Raw genomic sequence first — 15,737 nt, 5'->3', positions numbered from 1 at the left:
GCAGATCCGTCAAGTATCCTCAGTTATCCTGCTGCTCTCAGGATTTTAATTCCTAGCAGATGATTAATATGGAGGAAGACATACGTAAATTGAAAACGTTGTCTTTTAACTTACTATACTAATGTCTCCTTACCTAGTAATTTGGTGAAATAATTTAGCAAAATGCATCCACAGTAAATAGGTTTCTCTTCAAGCCTAATGCTCTTTTCCATCTTAACTGAGCATAAAATTGTATCTTTAAAGATCTGCGAGTAGAAAAGGCTTGATGCCTGTTGAATAGTTCAGTGTGACATATGGTTTTAAATGCGACAATTTTATCTGCAGCACACAGTATCTGCAAATTTGAGCTAATGTTCCTGTGAAAACAAGAAAGGATTTGTCCAAAAGCTAAAAAAGGAAGAAGAAAATCATTTTGGTTACCATATGTAGAACACTGAAAACTGTATATAAATAGCAAACAATATTGACACTTATACATCCATAATTATTTAGAAACATGTTTTTATATATTGATATTCTATTCAAACATTAATAGTAACAGAGATCTTAAATAAAAATTTCTCCCGTGGTCAGGTAGGTTATACATACGAGGAAAGCAGGCACAGTGAGTAATACGGTGGCTCCCGGCAGCTGCCCTCGTAAAGCAGGAAAGGGCTTCACGAGACTCAGTAGGCTGTTGCCATGGTCTCCGGCTGGCCTCGAGTTGCCAGATAGGCCAGATTTTCAAGACATGCCCCATAATTCATTTTTCTAAAATCTTACAATCATGTTGGCAATGGGATTTTTTTCAACATAATTTGTTTTAAAATAGTTCTCTAGGTCAGACTTGGTATGTGGGCTGCTGATTTGTTACCTCGATATCTGATGCATGCTATTAAACGAATGGAAGGGTAGGTGGGGGGGGGAAGGAGGAAGGAGAGAGGAGCAGAGGGGGAAAGAGAGAGAGGGAAATAAATTTCCCACAATATACATAAAGATTAAATTTTAATCTCACTGAAGATCATCTAAAATACTAATCTCAATCTTAATACAAAGGAAAATACAATTTATTAAGACAAATACAGCTGATCAGGCTTTAGAACTTTATTTCTTTCCAGTGAAGTTGTACACCTGGTAAAGACTGACAGCCTCATGTAGACTGTGGAATTGATTTTGTGTATGGTGTAAGATGGGAATCAAGGTATTTTTTTCAACATGAAAATAATATTGACCTATCACCATTTGTTGGTAAGACCATCCTTTCCACAATGCTCAACAGTGTCACCTTGGTTGTAAAGCAAGTATCTATCTGTCTGTCTATCTATCATCTACATCTATCTATCTATTATCTATCTATCTATCTATCTATCTATCTATCTATCTATCTATCTATCTATCTATCTATCTATCATCTATCTATCTATCTATCTATCTATCTATCATCTATCATCTATCTATCTATCTATCTATCTATCTATCTATCTATCTATCTATCTATCTATCATCTATCTACCTATATCTATCTATCATCTATATCTATCATCTATCTATCATCTATCATCTGTCTATCATCTATCATCTATCACTTATCTATCTCTATCATCTCTCTATTTAACCTATCTATTTATCTAATCTATTTATCTATATCTATCATCTATTTATCTATCTAATCTATTTATATCTATCATCTATCTATCATCTATCTATCATCTGTCTATCTCTATCTATCTATCTATCTATCTATCATCTATCATCTATCTATCTATCTATCTATCTATCTATCTATCTATCTATCTATCTATCTATCTATCTATCATCTATCTATCTATCTATCTATATCTATCTATCATCTATCTATCTATCTATCTATCTATCTATCTATCTATCTATCTATCTATCTATCATCTATCTATCTATCTATCTATCTATCATCTATCATCTATCTCTATTTATCTAATCTATCATCTGTTTATCATCTATCTATCATCTATCTATATCATCTATCTATCTACCTACCTTCCTGTCTATTTATCATCTACCTATCAATCTATCTATTAATCATCTTTCTATTTCTTTCTGGACTCCTTATTATATTCCACTGTTTATTTGACTCTTGTGACTGTACTATACTGTCTTAATTACTGTAGTTTTATAAAAGGTCAAACTTGTTACTCTAAGTCTTTCAACTTTGGTGGGTTTCTTTCCCCCTTAGAATGTCTTGGCTACACCTGGCCCTGTGTATTAACATATAAATTTTAAATCATCTTGTTAATTTTCCAACCCCTTTGGAAAACATTTTGACATACAGCTGAACAGATGTACCCAGGGACTTCAAGTACATTTCCCACAGAGATGTAAACAGTGTACCTAAAGACATATTTAAAAATGTTCATAGCAGCACTCTTTGTAATAGGCAAAATCTGGAAACAATCCAAGTGTTCAACCACAGTAGAATGAATAAATTAATTGTTTTATATTTATTCAAGTGAATACTATATATAGCAATGAAAATGAACTACTTTTATAAGTAATGACATGAATAAATCTGACAATATGGAATAAAAGAAACCAGACACAGTGAGTACAAATTGTAATTCCATTTATAGAGACTTTAGAAATGAGTAAAATAAGTTGGTATTAGAAGCCAATATACTGGTTGTCTTTGGGATTAAGGAATAACTGGGAATGGCATAACGAAGGCTATTTAGGTGCTTGTAATCTATTCCTAGGCCTGGATGCTAGTTACATGGGAACATTTACTTTGTGAACATTTCTCAAGCTGTACGTTTATGATTTCTGTACATTTTTATATGTATTATACCTCAGTAAAACATTATTTGAAAGTATGAATTTAGTGCCTGAGGCATAATAGCCTTTTTTGTTTGTTTTTAGTTCTGTTTTGCTGGTTGGTTTGTTTTTCCTACAGAGCAAAATTTGGGAGCAGGGAGATGTTTGTGGATCCAGCAACATGGCATTACAGTGCATGGTATAAAAAACAAGATTATTTATTTACTTATTTTAAATGTGTTTTTATTGATTTTAGAGAGAGGGAAAAGGAGAAAGATAGAGAGAAACATTGATGAGACTGGAGATCAACCCCCAAACCCGGACATGTGCCCTGACTGGGAATCGAACCAGTGATCTCTTGGTTCCTGGATCGATGCTCAACCACTGAGCCACCATGGCCAGGAAAGACTTATTTTTTTATTGCACTTTCATATGTCAGAAGAACCCATGTAAGAAGCTCAGAAGATGCCTAGTGTTATAGTGAAAAAAGTGCACAACCAACAACTGACTACTATGTAACCAAAAACAGAAACCATGAAGGAAAAAACAGAATAAGAGTGAATTAAATGGGTGCTTGTATCACAGAGAAGTCATAGGGGTCATCTAATCATACTTCTCTTTTTATTGAGACATTATTTTCCTTTTCTGTCTCCTTTCCTTTCACCAGCGATTAAAAACTAAAGACTCACATGGATGCAGCATCAGCTAATGAAGACACATTTTGCAATAACATCCCAAGACTTCCAACTATCAGCTCTAGGGTTTTTGTGATTTGTGTTCAACTGCTCACTGATGTGAGCAAGCTCATGCAGTCAAACAAGAGCCTAATGACAACTATAAGGATAAAGGGACTTATTGTGGACCACAGGGCTCATTGCTTTCAATTTTGTGCTGTATTATCAGCTAATAATAATTGTGTGCTATTCTCTCAAACCCTCTGTCATGTACCTAAGAACACTAATGTTTGGGGTATTTTATACTCCATTTCAGGTTATACTAGTATTGAGATCCAAGCCCTTGGCTCCAAGAGTTAGGTTTTTTTCGACTTAGAATGGTTACTTTTAAACACTTTTAGCTCCAGCACTTGATTTTTAAGAGAAATTAAACAAGGAAATGGTTTGGGTGGTGGCACACAACGCAATATACACATCAAGTATTATAATAAAAAGTACACTTGAAACCTACATGATCTTATTAACCAACATCACCCCGATAAATTTAATTTTAAAAACACACAAGGAAAGTGTAATATGAAAACAGATCACAGTGGGTCCACTCCGAATGGAGTCGCAGTGGGGGAGCGTGGCCAGGGCTCCCCTGCTTCCTGCTCCCGTCGTCCTGCCCTGCTCGGTTTCCAGCCCCAGCCCCTCAGGCTATCCTTCATAGGGCCTTTCCTCAGCTTGAGTTTCCCCCCAAAACAGTCTGCAACAAGGGCTCTCATGTAAGTATCTTACTTTGGGATAAAATCCCAGGAAATGGAATTGAGGTCTGGGAAGAAAGGGAGAGATGAAAGGGAAAGCCATCCTGTGGGCAACTGGGGTTTGTTCTTACTGGGGCCCTCCTGGAAATTATATGGAGTGAGCTTCAGCCAATTGTCCAGCTGAGGATTGGGAAATGGGGAACATTTAATTACTAGATCTTGCCTCCATTGGCCAAGGAATCCCCCTTGGAGTGTTAACCTCCCTCACAAGTCCAGTTTTGTGCCTGAGCGAGTGGAGGGTTCCTGCAGGAATCCTGTGCTGCTGCATCTCAGGGCACCAGAGATGTGTGGTGTCACCACCTGGGAGAGGGGACTCAGCTTTTACTTGAGCAAAGCTGGTTTCTGCAGCGATGCATTAGTAAAAGGTGGTCTGAGAGGAGGTAAGATGGGGCCCAACAAGCATTAGATGCAAACCCTAGGTTCAACTCTCTAAACCTGTTGTGCTGTGACCCACTGCATGCGTTAGACTCCCCTGGGGTGCTCCACAGACAGGCGCCTGGGACCTGAGGAAGAGCTGATGAATCAGAATCACCTCGGCCGGGGGCCAGGAATCTTCATTCTACATAAAATTGTTAGGTGAATATGCACCGTGAAGTTTAAGAACCAATACTGTGGTTCGGCTGGGACCTCTTGGCTCAGAAACTTTTTTTTTTAAATAGCTGATACCATTTCTTGTCAGGGGAAGCAGCTGCTAATATCAGGTAAACTGTGCAACAGGTAGGTGGTGCAACAATTATTCTGTAAATAAAAGTACGCACCCCACACTCTTGTATTCTCTTCAGGAATCTTCTCTATTCCTCCCTCATCCCCCATTATGTTTCAGCTTCATGTCTTTTGGGTTTTGTTGAAATACTCCTGACATTTGCTCTTGGACACTTGAATAGTGTCTTCTCTTTACACTAGTAAGTATTTTACTGATTGATTTTGACCTTTGTGTTTTCTCCAAATCTATTTTTTCCTTAACTTTCTCACTCTGCAGGGTATTTCGTCTGTGAATGTTGACTAAATAATTTTCTACGCTATAATTTATAAAATATTTCCTCTCAGGTCAAGAAAGTAAGAGGTGTTATTGCAGCTCGGTTCCAAAAGTGGTGGCCAGAGGCTGGATGTTTAGACAGGGCCCGAAGCAAGGTTCTGCTAACCTTTCAGAGGCTGCATAACAAATATTCTTTATTTGCTTCTTCAGGTGTTGGAATTTGCTGCAGCCTCCTGAAGGTCACCCCTTACCCTTCACTCCCTGCTATCAATACCAACTGTTAAGAGTCCCTTATGAAAATAAAAACCTCCCTAGGAGGGATCGTTCTAAGCTATAATCAGTTAATACCGTACTTTTCAATTAACACTCCGGCAGAGATTATTTGAAAGTCAGCTGAGAATAAGAACAATGGGGCAGGTTGGTACTTGGAAAGCCTGATTAGAATAAAATGAAAGAAAAATAAAGTAAAAGAGGAAGGCAATCTTTATAATTTTGCTTGAAACTTGTAGGTGTTACGAAAGATATCTGAGATAGCAAAACCTCAGACATCTCTCATAGCAATATTTTTGCTGATACATCTCCTAGGGCAAGAGAAACAAAGGAGAAAATAAACAAATGGGACTACATCAAAATAAAAAGCTTCTGCACAGCAAAAGAAACCATCGACCAAATGAAAAGAGAGCCCACTGTATGGGAGAACATATTTGCCAATGACACTTCTGATAAGGGGTTAATTTCCAAAATATATAAAGGACTCAGACAACTTAACAAAAGGAAGACAAACAATCTAATTTAAAAAGGGGCAAAGGATCTGAACAGACACTTCTCCAAAGAGGACATACAGATGGCTAAGAGATATATGAAAAAATGCTCAGTGTCACTAATCATCAGAGATGCAAATTAAAACCACAATGAGGTACCACTTCACACCTGTCAGAATGGCTCCATCAACAAATCAACAAATGACAGGTGCTGGAGAGGGTGTGGAGAAAATGGAGCCCTAGTACACTGCTGTTGGGAATGCAGACTGGTGCAGCCACTATGGAAAGCAGTATAGAGTTTCCTCAAAAGATTAAAAATTGACCTGCCATTTGACCCAGTGATCCCACTTCTAGGAATATATCCTAAGGAACCCCAAACAAATCACAAAGAACTTATGCACCCCTATATTCATAGTAGCGCAGTTTACAATAGCTAAGATCTGGAAACAGCCCAAATGTCCATCAGTAGATAAGTGGATAAAAAAGCTGTGGAACATTTATACCGTGGAATACTACGCAGCTGTGAAGAAGGATCTTTTATCCTTTGGGGCAGCATGGAGGGAACTGGAGAGTATTATGCTAAGTGAAATAAGCCAGTCAGAGAAAGACAAATACCACACAATCTCACTCATATGTGGAGTGTAATAAACAAAATAAACTGATGAACAAAATGGATCCAGAGACATAGAAGCATGGAATAGACTGAGGGATCTCAGAGGGAAGGCGGGGAGGAGGGTGTGGGTGGAGAGAGATTAATCAAAGAACTTATATGTTTATAAGCATAACCCATGGACACAGACATTGGTATGGGGAAGGCCTGGGGGTGGGGTGCATGCGGGGTGGAGGGGATCAATGGGGGAAAAGGGGGACGTCTGTAATACTTTCAACAATAAAGATAAATTTAAAACAATAAATGAAGGAAATCTATCCGTTTGGGACAACATGGATGAATCTAAGGGTATTATGCTAAGGGAAATAAGTCAGACACAGAGAGACAAATACTGTATGATTTCACTTATATGTGGAATCTAAAAAACCAAAATGCACTGTATAAACAAACAAAACAACAAATCTTATAGATGCAGAGAGCAAACTGACGGTTGCCAGAGGGAGGGAGGTGCGGAGAGGTAAGTGAGAAAGGTGAAGGGAATGCGAGGTACAGACTTTCAGTTATACAACAAGCCACGGAGACGTGGTGTAGGGCGCAGGGAATACAGTCAATGATATTGTCATGACTTCGCACCGTGACAGATGGTTACTAGACTTATTGTGGTGATCACAGACTAAGGTATATAAATGTTTAATCACTATGTTGTACACTTGAAACTAATATGATATTGTATGCCAACTCTACTTAAAGTAAAAGACATTTTTAAATGTGTGCGTTCTGACTGCTCTCTTCCCGTCTCTCTCCCTCTCCTCAGGCCTCTCTATCCCCTGAGACACCACAATATTGAAATTAGGCCAATCAGTGGCCCGACAACGGCCTCTAAGAGTTCAAGTGGAAGGAAGAGTCACACATGATGCTATTGCACACGTATAGTGCAAACATAACGTTTATATGCCCTGGGAAACCAAAAAAGCTGTGGGACTTGCTTTACTGCAAGTGGTGGCCTAGAACCAAACCCACAAAATATCCGAGGTATGCCTGTAATTTGGAATTTGGAATTTTAAAAGGAATTGGGGTTTTCCCTAGGGCTAAAGAAAGCCACAGAGTGTTCATTTTCTCCGGTCATTTCCTAATGATACTGCGCCTCTGTAGCCTATGACTGCGGAATACAGGCCGAGAGGAGAAAGGTCTTTACGGTTTCTATGTCATCTTTTATTTGCCCTGTGTCTATTGCCAGCAGAGCTTAAAGGTAAGGGAGCGCGTAGGTCAACAATATTTGTGAGGGGGTTGCCATTCTAGAAGGCTGCCAGGAAGGAGCACATTGAACAAATTACACTCCATTTGGAAGCTGACACTAACACAAAAATAGCATCTCCTCTGTGAAAGAATGAGAGTGTAAGTTGGTTGTCCTAATTTCAGTAAGTTATTTGTGTGGTCATATTGTACAACCCATCCAACAACTTTGGCCTTGAATGATTTTTTTTAAATTTGTTTATATTTTAATATATTTGGTACACAAAAATATTTATGACATGTATTTTTTATATATTATAAATTGTCATAATATATCCAACAACCCTAAACCCATTATCCAATCCAAGTGTTCAAACATAGTCACATAACTTCTCTCTGCTTCTCTCTCCCCACCCCCATAATCTCTCCCATGTCTTGTATCAAGGTAACCAGTATCTTTAACTTTTTATTATTGCCTAGCCTATTTTTATAGTTTAATCATATGTTTATAGGTATGCCTAAATAACAGATTTTTCAGTTTTTCCATATTTGAGCATTGTATTCAATATATCACAATGACTATCTTCTTACTAGGGGTTACTCTTTTTCACTTTGTGTCGTATCACTAAAGTTGAATCATGCTGTAGATCAATCATATATATATCAATAAATAACTATGTCACAATTGATTTACCTATTCTCTTGTCAAAGAGGAAGTATTACTTCCAGTTTGTTTTGTTGTATGAATATATTCTCCTATATCTACTGATGCACATATGTGCGAGAGTTTCTCTCGTGTATATACCTAGGACAGGGTTTCTTGACCTTGGCACTATTGACATATGGGGCCAAATAAATTTTTGTTGTGTGAAGCTGTCCTGTGTATTGTAGGTTAGCAGCATCTCTGGCCTCTACCCACTAGATGACAGTAGTGTCCCCCAGTTGTGACAACCAAAAATGTCTCTAGACATTGACAAATATTCTGTAAGGGTCAAAATCACTGACCTAGAAATACATCTGTTGGGTTGAGATCAGGTATATGAATATTCACATTTATAATAGAATGTCAAGTTGTTTGCCAAAGTAATCAAAGTAATTATAACAAGTTATTGTCCCTAGCTTTCTTATCAATTCATTTCCTCTCCAAGCTTGGTGTTGTCAGATCTTTTAATTTCAAACAGCTAAAAAAATGTAAAATGTATCTCATTATGGTTGTAATTTGTATGTCCTTAATTATTAACTAGATTGAGAACCTTTTTACATGTGCATTGGCCACACTTGTTTCTTCCTCTGTTAGGTGCCTGTGCTTTGATTTTTGCTTAGTTTTCTATTGGTTTTTCTGCCTTATTGATTTGGAGAAATTATGTGTTCTGGTTACTAATCCATTGATTACTGAGCTATAAATATCTCTCCTAGCTTGCCATTTTTGAAAATTCTCGTTATAATGCCATTTGATAAACAGAATTTCTTAATTTTATTATAATTAAAAAAAAATTTTCATGTGTAAGCACTAAAAAACATAGTATTTTTTCTCCCACCTTCTCAGTTCTTGTAGTTGGGCTAATAATTAAATCAACATGAGACAGATTCATAGGAGAAAATCAAATTTTTAATACATGCACACGGGAAATTCACATAAACATGAAAAGTTCCAAAGACAGTGAGGCAACATTAGTTACATATGACATTTTGGACATAGAAGAGAATGGAAATGGAGTCTTAGATTTCAAAAGTGAGAATGGGCGACTTACAGTTAGTTGAGGAGGAGCAGGACACACAAGGCAGGCAAATTCTTGCTAGGCAGAACAGAAAGTGTGGGACACGGGGATGTATAGCTAGCAGGCCTTTGCCTGAACCTTCTCTCCTCTTTACTGTGCTTAATTCAAGTTCAGCTAAGGTGAGCATCCTAAGATTCCCTTCCTGTAGCAGGCCTTTCCATCTGAATCTTTCAGGCAGGATAGTCAAAGATTCTTTCTAAATCTCTTGTTTCTTAATAAACAGCTTAAAATCAATATCCCAAAAGGCAACTTCAGGGTGGCAAAACTTTAGACCCCTTCACCTGGTGAACCATTTTTGCCCCAAGATTACAAATAAAATTGCCTATGCTTTCATCTGGGTTTAGCACATAGGTAGAATAACTTCTCCCTGACTTGCTTCCTCTTGGGTTGTTTACTCTGGGGGAAACCACCTGCCATGTTTTGAGGACACTTAGCTGGCCTGAGAGGAAGCCCACATAGAGAGGAATCGAGGCCTCCAATCAACAACCAACACCAATATGCCAGCCAAGTGAGTGATTGCCTTTGGAAATAGATCTTTCAGCCCCAGTCAAGCCTTCAGATAACTTCAGCTTAATGAGAGACTCAGAGCCAGAACCCAAATTCCATGTACACAAATTTATAATCTTCAGAAACTGGGAAAGATAGTAAATGTTTATTGTCATTTTAAACTACTAAGTTTCAGGGTAATTTGTTACATAGCTACAGATAGCTAATGCAGCTTGCCCTTTGGGTTGCTAATGATCTTTTGTTATGAGTACATTACTTGATCTATTTGGTTGGAATCCTGCAGGACAAAAACCAAGACGTCTTTCTTTCAGACTAGGTATGCTTTCTGCCTGTGGCTTTGGGTGTCCTAAGTGGAAGCTTCTGTTAACCTGAGAGATTTGGATCAGGTCAAGAATCCTAGACTCAACTTTTCTACTTTGATATTTGCCTATGACTCAGCAAGGAACAGCAGTGTTACTATCCTGATCTATCTTTGGGTATCTCTGTTCCTCCTGACCCCTGATGACTATCCAGAGTTCTCTACTATAATTCACATGGCAGGGTTGAGGGGAGGACCTCTGAAAATCTCCACCAACTCAGATGCAAACAACAGTGTTTTGAAGATTGTTTATGTAAGCAATAGTAGCAGGAGGCCTTCAGAGCACTTGGTCAGTCATTGTACTAAAAAGAAATAACCAAAAAGATTTTACCAAGGCCTGCTCACCTAGAAGGTTGGAACAGACAGCTTCTTTCCAATATAGGGGTGTTCAATACTTTTGGAGCTTTGTGGTTCCAAAAGATTAAGCTGAAAAACATTTTTAAAGCAATAAATTACCTGTTGATAGAAACAAACCTGTTGAGTTTAGATAAGCCATCAAATATGGGGTTTTATAAGCTAGGTGTATTCCTTCAGCCTTTCCAAATGATATCTGCTACCTTATTTAACTTGCTAAGTGCCAAAAATTCAGGGAGCCTAAGTAGTGTTAGTTTTCCCAAGGCAAGATTTCTGGAAACTACTACCCTGAAAATCTGACTTCTATTACCTCTGACAATAACTCCCTTGCTTCTCTGGGCCTCAGTTTCCAAATCTATAAAATGTGCAGATGGTTTGACATGACTTTTAAGATCTTTCCCAGCTCCCACATTTTTTAAAAAAAATCTATGGATAATACTTTTGGCAGCAGAAATTGGCAGCTGAGAAGGCCAAGAGATTGTTACCAAGCTCAATATTTGAGTCCGTCTGCCTGCGTGCACTGGCCCAGAGAAATGCACCAGCAGGAGCTTGCTGTACAGAAAGGTTAATTAGAGAATTGGCCACTCTGGAGATGGGGATCTCATGCTCCAAAGACTTGACTCCCCCATGGCATGTAGGTTACAGATTACACTGGACAAATTCATAAGACACTGTGTGTGCAGGGTTCGGTATCATACTGGGATCTGATAGGTTAGAAGTGAAGTAAGAGTAGCTACATCATTTTCAGGCCTTGAGGACAGTTCCGAAGTCTGCTCTGGCATCCCTCTGTCTGGTTTCATGGACAAGTAGCCAGAGGGTCATTCCACCTTAGGGCTCAGGAGCTGAAAAATAAGTTATATCAAGATGTTATCTGTTGCCTGGGCCGGCATGGTTCAGGGGTTGAGCATCCACCTAGGATCCAGGAGATAGTGGTTCGATTCCTAGTCAGAGCACAAGCCCCGTTTGCTGGCTCGGTCCCCAGTCAGGGGCCTGCAGGAGGCAGCCAATCAATAATGACTCTCTCATTGCTGATGTTTCTATCTCTCTCTCTCCCTCTCCCTTCCTCTCTCTGAAGTCAATAATAATATATTTAAAAAAAAAAAAAAAAGATATTGTCTTTAACCTGCCAGAGGTCTGGAACTTGTGTCCATTAGTCTGGTCTGGGCTATCGACTTCTGCTGCATCTGAGGTTCCTGATCATCCAGGGTAGAAGCCAGGTTTGTGAGAGGAAGAGAGAGAGAGGAAAAAAATAGATGATTTCTAGAGCTAGGATCCAAAGCTAAATTTAATCAAAGTCATAAGAACCCTTGGTTTCAAAATGACAAGATTATTCTTAAATTCCCAGTTGCAAAGTTCACATTTCACATTGAATTACTCTCAGCCTTTGAAGACCCTTTCACTACCACTAAAAATACCACATGGCAGTACTTTAAAAATGCTTAGTTATTAGTTAATACATTAATAAGGAGGAGCTTAAACCTGTCAGAAACATGAATGAGATGCTTTGAGATGAGACAGGGAGGAGAAAGTTGGCATTAACAGGGTGAGGGAACAGCATGTCAAGCTTTGCTGAATCACAGTCTTGCTCAGGGGGAAACTCTGGCTTCACAGAGAGCTTTTCACCAATTAAAACTGGTATTGTATATATGTGTATGTGTGCATGTATGCACATGTGTTCATGTGTGTGGGTATGTAAATATAAACAGCAAGAACTGAGGATCTTTCGGTTGTTTTGTCAGAGAGACACCTTCTGCAATAGAATCGTGATTCTGTAAGGGTTAGGGAAACTTTCCTCTTACCCATTTAATTCTTCTGGATGGTTGAATAATTAAAAAACAAAAACAAAAACAGAGCAGATTAACAGGAGAAAATAAAATATTAATACATTTGCATGGGGAATTCACTTAAGTATGAAAATTCTGAAGACAGTGAGGCAAAACTGGGTATATATGTCATTTTGGAAGAAAGAGAAAAGGGTGGCACAGGAGCGGGGTCTTAGGTTGCAAAAGTGAGCACGCCCAATTTGCAGGTAGTTGAGGAAGAGCCGAACTCACGTGGCAGGTACATTTTTGCCAAGCAACCAGAAACAATGAGACACAGGGGTTACCTAGTGAACCTGCTTGGCGTCTTCCTGTCTAAAGTTAGGGTGAAAATGCTTAAGGTGATAGGCTAAGGTTCCCTTCCTGAAGCAGATTTTTCTATTTCAACCGCTTTAAGGAGAAAAGGGAGAAGTAAAAAAACTCTTTTTGAGTTTGTTGAGCTTTAACTACTTTCAGTCCAGAATGACCTGCATGCCAGGGTGGCACATTCCAGAGACACTTGCTCCCGACCCCCACGATTTCCTCTCCTCCTTTCTAATCAAAGAGTGTCTTCTGCAAAGTGAGTGTGGTGAAGCAGCTGGGAACTGGGTCTGCCAAGAGAGGTTTTGTCTTTACTTGCTCCGGCTAGTCATTCTTTAGTTGGCAACCCCCGAACATCTTCCCAACTGGTGTCCCCGCTGCGAGCCTCGCTGAGAGCGCATTCCTCCAGGAAGCCCCCAGGCCTGCTGTAGGAGTGCCTGGCGAGCTGCAAGAGCACCACACCCCCCTCCTGCTTGCGGTTCCTTTTGACACGTCCGCCAGATACTGAATGCATTCGCGATGACTTGTTCAATTAAACGTGCCTTCATGTATCTGGTGGCATTTTCTAATGCAACCCACAAATCTCCTTAATTTTGTTACTTCCCACATCAAAAACAGAAAACCGAAAAAGAATGATTGTAAGGAACGTTTTATGTTAAGGATTCTGGTGACAACAACCTGGTGATTTTTCAGTCAATCAAGATTTTTTTTTCCCCCTTGGGAGGAAATAGAAAGTAGGTGGATAATTATTTAGTTGAGCTTAAAATGTTTCTTCTGCATGAGTTCCAGAGAAAATGAAGAGGCTTTTGTTATTAGCAGGGTAACAAAAGGAGGGCCTGAGGTTCCTGGTAGGTAGGGGAATTTGAGAGGGTGTGGAGTTGAGGGGGAGTTTTTCAATTGTCAAAGGAAGGGGAAAATGAAGGACAGAGAAAGGCAGTAAGTGGCTTCTTAATGCAAAACTTACAGCCTTATGTGGCAAGGAGGTTAACATTCATTTACTGAAGGAAACCAAGTTAAAATTGCCATTAGAAATTTACCATAATTATGGCAAATTTTATGTGTTCTTCATGTGAAATACTGCATATCTTAATGCCATGAAAATGGTCTTTGATTAAATGAAAGGTTCTCAAGTAACAGAAGAGAAAAAAATCTGATGCACCATTAGATATACATGCGTCTCTTTAGGTATTTCCTTGACTGCCAAAAACTGGACTCAGATCTCTCTTTCTAGGGAAATCCTGGATTCACTGGGGATAGATGACAGGATTCAGGGGTCTGAATATAGGAAATTTAAAGTAACATATTTGTTGAGAACACTTAGCTATCTCTAATATAAAAAGGAGACATTCGTCATTTGATGATGACATGTATTTCCCCTGGGTCTCTTTTAATATGAATAATAGTACACAAAATTATGAAATGTTAACACTAAAACAAACCAGTCTAACTGATCTCTGGGGTTGATTGATTCATTTTCACTTGTAAATTGATGAAGACTAGAGTGGATGAATTCTTAGGTCCTTTCTCAATCTATAGCCCTGCAGGGGCTAAAAAAGTATTACTATCTTTCCTCTCACCTTCTAAGTTCTTCAGGCTGAGATAATAAATTAACAGAGACAGATTATCAGGTGAAATCAAAGTTTTAACACATGCACATAGGGAATTCACATAAGCATGAAAATTCCAAAGACAGTGAGGCAACATTGGGCATATAAGACATTTTTGGACAAAAGAGAAAGGAAGAAGGACAGGGTATTAGATTTCAGAAGTAAGAATGGGTGATTTACATGTAGTTGAAGAAGAGCAGAACCTACCAGCAAAAAAGTTTTTGGTAGGCAACTCAGAAACAGTGGGACACAGGGACCACCTAGCTAACAGGCTTGGAGCCTTCCTGACTGGTGCTAGGGTGAAGATTCTTAAGGTGATTAATCCAAGGTTCCCTGTCCAAAGCAGGCTTCTCTGTCTCAATCCCTTGGGCAGGAAAAAGTCAAGGGTCATAATTTCTTCTGCGTCTTTTGTTTCTTAATGAACAGGTTAAAATCAATATCCCAAAAAGGTAGTTAGTTTTAGATAGCAAAACTTTGGCCCCTTCATTTCTAAGTCTCATCTAGCATATTTAATTGAGTTTAAAACCTACAGCTTTTGCACATTTTAATATATGAAATTGAAGTGCATCTTACAATAGATTTTTTTTTACATTTACAATATTTATAAATTCCACATATAAGTGGGCCCACAGAGTTCAAACCTGTGTTTTTCAAGGGGCAACTGTCTTTCCAACGTCCAAATACAATAGACGTGCACTAGTATCTCAAAAACATTGATGATTAGAAAAATGTAGCAAAATTGTTAGGAAGTAATGAGTTTTCAGTATTCATTACCTTTGTTTTTAATATATTTAATAATAAATTAAAAATTTTTTAATAATGATGTATTTAGTAACTGGCTCACAAAATTTCCTAAAATTTAACAATTGGCTCTTATGAGCTGGTACAAGACGGTTGTAGCATCCCGTTGGTCTAACGTGAAGTGGAGAGGTCTGGGCTGGGACATTAAGTGTTTGGTAGTAGTCAAACCCAGGATATGAATGAAATTCCCCCGAGGAGAATATATTTAATACAATGGTAAGATAAGGTAGTGAGGATGAAACCCTGGAGGGAGCCAACATTTAAAGAGTGGGCAGAAAAAGTGAGCATGAGGAGAAGATAAGAAATAGTGGTGAAATAGAAATGGAGGCTGCAGAGGGCAATGAGGGGCACCAAGGGAGAAGAGCGACCTAAGAAAGAGGGAGTGG

The sequence above is a fragment of the Miniopterus natalensis genome, chromosome 9, assembly GCF_054644295.1.
Source record: "Miniopterus natalensis isolate mMinNat1 chromosome 9, mMinNat1.hap1, whole genome shotgun sequence".
Taxonomy (NCBI): Eukaryota; Metazoa; Chordata; class Mammalia; order Chiroptera; family Miniopteridae; genus Miniopterus; species Miniopterus natalensis.
The sequence above is the reverse complement of the archived record's forward strand: the minus strand, read 5'-3'. Positions refer to the sequence as shown.